This window comes from Tachyglossus aculeatus, unplaced genomic scaffold (assembly GCF_015852505.1).
Source record: "Tachyglossus aculeatus isolate mTacAcu1 unplaced genomic scaffold, mTacAcu1.pri scaffold_285_arrow_ctg1, whole genome shotgun sequence".
NCBI classification, from domain to species: Eukaryota; Metazoa; Chordata; class Mammalia; order Monotremata; family Tachyglossidae; genus Tachyglossus; species Tachyglossus aculeatus.
The window spans coordinates 6,416-9,948 of NW_024045000.1; the positions used below are offsets into that span (position 1 = coordinate 6,416).

The following is a 3,533-nucleotide window of genomic DNA, read 5'->3' on the forward strand; positions in this document are numbered from 1 at the left end:
TCTACAGGAAACAGCAGAGAACTGGGAGCCAGACGACCTGGGTTCTAATCCCATCTCTACTAGCTGTGGTTTAGTGAGTAAAGCACGGTCCTGGGAGTCAGAGCGATATGGGTTCTAAACCAAGCTCCACCAAATTTCGTCTGTATGATCATGGTCAAGTCACTTCACTTCTCTGGGCCTCAGTTCCCTCATCTGCAAAATGGGGATTCCCAGTTCCCCCTCCTCTTTAGGCCTGAGCCCCATGTGGGATCTGATTAGCTTGTCTCTAGCACAGGGCTCGGCACATAGGAAGTGCATAACGAAACACATTACTATTATTATTATTATTATTATTATTATTATTATTATCATTATTATTACAAGCCTGACTTGAAAATGGAGTGGGAATAATGTCTGGGAATGACAGGGGACAAAGGCCTGGCTGTGTTGAGTAGGGTTATGGACATCAGTCACACCTCCTCTCCAAGTGCTCATTTTCACTTACAGCATTGGCCTTGCTGGCCTGCTCACAGACTGAGCCCCCTTTTTCCTCTTCTCCTCCCCATCCCCTTGCCCTACCTCCTTCCCCTCCCCACAGCACCCGTATATATGTTTGTACAGATTTATTACTCTATTTATTTTACTTGTACATATTTACTATTCTATTTATTTTGTTAATGATGTGCATCTAGCTTTATTTCTATTTATTCCGATGACTTGACACCTGTCCAGATGCTTTGTTTTGTTGTCTGTTTCCCCCTTGTAGACTGTGATCCTGTTGTTGGGTAGGGACCATCTCTATATGTTGCCGACTTGTATTTTCCAAGTGCTTAGTACAGTGCTCTGCATACAATAAGTGCTCAATAGATACAATTGAATGAATGAATGAATGAATAGCAGGAGAATATGTATGCTAGCCTTGCCTCAGACCTATCCCTAACATTACCCCTTACCTGAAATCTAATCCTAAAAATAACCTAAACCCTAGTCCAACTAATAATACTAGCTAAATCAGATCCTGATTATGCTCACTTTATACTCTGAAGGCTAAGTTCATATGTAACAAGCTGCTCTTCCTTTTATTTGAGTGCTATATTCTCTCAAACCCACCTCAAATGAAGAGGTTGCCACCTAAATTCTTCCTCCCCCTTTCTTAAAATGCCTGTGAAAATGCTTGTGAAATATTTTGCATGAACCAGCTCCAGCACCCACCTCCCACCACCCATTTCATTAGCCTATGGAGTTAATCTAGCAACATAAGTTGACACCAGAATATTTGATGATGCAAAACCCTAAATAATCTCCTAAAGTTCTAAAAGAGTCAGTGAAGCTCCTTCTGTGCCTCACCTACTACCAGGGAGTGACTTATGCATATCCCACAGAAGAACTCACTGAAAACTAACATTTGCTGACACAGCACAACCCATACCAAAACATAATTTCTGTTCCCTACCCTAGAAGTTTATAATTAATTTTAGCATCATAATTAATTTTTCATCTCATTAAGCAGAAACTTTTTTTTTAGTGACAATGTCATTTCAAATTAAATAAGGAAATACACAACTGGGTAAGATACAGTCACTGAGTTGGAGGAAGAAGCATCATGGCCTAATGGAAAGATCATTTGCCAGGGAGTCAGAGGCCTGGGCTCTAATCCCAATTCTGCCAATTGCCTGCTGTTTGTTTGATTTTGGGCAAATCACTTAACTTATCTGTGCCTCAGTTTGCCTGTTCTTCCTCCTACTTAGACTATGAGTGCCATGCAGGACAGGGATTGTTGCCAACCTCACTAACTTGCACCTATCCCAGCGCTTAGAACAGTGTTTGAACCATAGTAAGCACTTAACATATACCATGAAAAGAAGGGATTATAATCTAAAACACAAGTAAACATCATGTTCCTTCCAAGCCTATGGACAAAGAAACCTGTATTTGCAGTGCTATTGTTTGCAGTGCATTTGGAATGTACCCAAATGAGTAGGTAAATGACACCAAAAATAGCTAAGAATGGAGGGAGACATAGGAATACATTTCATCTGCATGATTTTCTCTCTAAATGCAGTTTACAGCTCCACACCTTCCTTATGGCCGTTTTCATTGCTCTGTTCCTCAGCGTGTAGATAAGGGGGTTGAACATGGGGGCAATGATGGTGTAAAACAGAGCGAACACCTTATCATCGGGGAAGGTCTGGGCCGGCCGGAGGTAAATGAAGATGTAGGGCAAGAAAAGCAGTGCCACCACGGTGATATGGGAAGCGCAGGTGAAGAGGGCTTTGTGACGTCGTTCTGAAGAGGGGGTCCTCAGACTGTCTAAAATGATGATGTAAGAGAAGATTAAGACTATAAATGAGATAAATGCAATTGTCCCTGAATTGGCAAGGACTAAACATCTTATCACGACAGTATCTGTGCAGGCCAGTTCCAGAAGAGGGTAAACATCACAAAAAATAGTGATCGATCTTATTGGGGCCACAGAAGGGCAAAAAAATGACAAGGAGCCACTGAACGATGGAATGGAGAAATGCTCCTCCCCAGCACACTGCAACCACTGTGGCACACCGCTGCTTGTTCATGATGACCATATAATGCAAGGGTTTGCAGATGGCAGCATAGCGATCATAGGGCATCCCTACAAGGATGAAGACCTCAACTCCACCAAATAAGTGCATGGTAAAGAGCTGCATCATACAGTCACTGAAGGAGATGGTTTTCTTCTCAGAGAGCAAATCTCGGACCAGTTTGGGAATAACCATGGAAGTGTAGCAGACATCCATGAGGGATAAATGGCAGAGAAAGAAATACATGGGCTGCTTGATAAGGGAACTGCCTCTAATGGTGATGAGGATGAGGAAATTCCCCAACAGGATTGCAACGTAACAGGAGAGGAACAGCCCAAAGCAGAATATCTGCAAATTTCTTTCACTGGACAGTCCTAAGAGAACAAATTCTGTGACATTGTTCCTATTTTCCATCCTGGGAATAAGGAATATTCATCTGAAATGATTACAAAATGAAACACTGTAAACATTTAGAAAATTGCAGCTCATTGCACATATAATTGAATACGACCTGCAGTATTGTTTCAATGTGTATGAGAACACTGCAAGATAAATTTAATATCTTTTCTGAATGTACATCCCTTTAATTTCTAGAGAGATGATAATTTTTTTTATTTATTAAGCACTCACTACGTGCCAGGCATTGTGTTAAGAACTGCAATACTGACTAATCATATAGTAAACAGTCCTCCCATATCGGGCTCACAATCTAAGAAGTAGAGAGAGGAAAAATTTAATCCCCATTTTACAGCTGAGAAAACTGAAGCACACAAGAAGAAGCCCAGCCTAATGGAAAGAGCATGGACCTGGGAGTCATGAAATTTGGGTTCTAATTCCAGTTTTGCCACCTGCCTGCTGTGTGACCTCGACCAAATCATTTAACATCTCTGTGCCTCAGTTTCCTCATTAAAGCCTACCGCCCTCCTACCTAAACTGAGAGACTCAGATGGTATAGGGACTGTGCCTGGACTGATTATCTTGTATCTACCCCAGTGC

General features: G+C 41.7%; 1 pseudogene; it reads right to left on the bottom strand.

Annotated features, from left to right (window-relative positions):
* Positions 1–2,011: 2,011 nt before the first annotated feature.
* LOC119923827 lies at positions 2,012–2,951 on the bottom strand (annotated as a pseudogene).
* Positions 2,952–3,533: the final 582 nt, after the last annotated feature.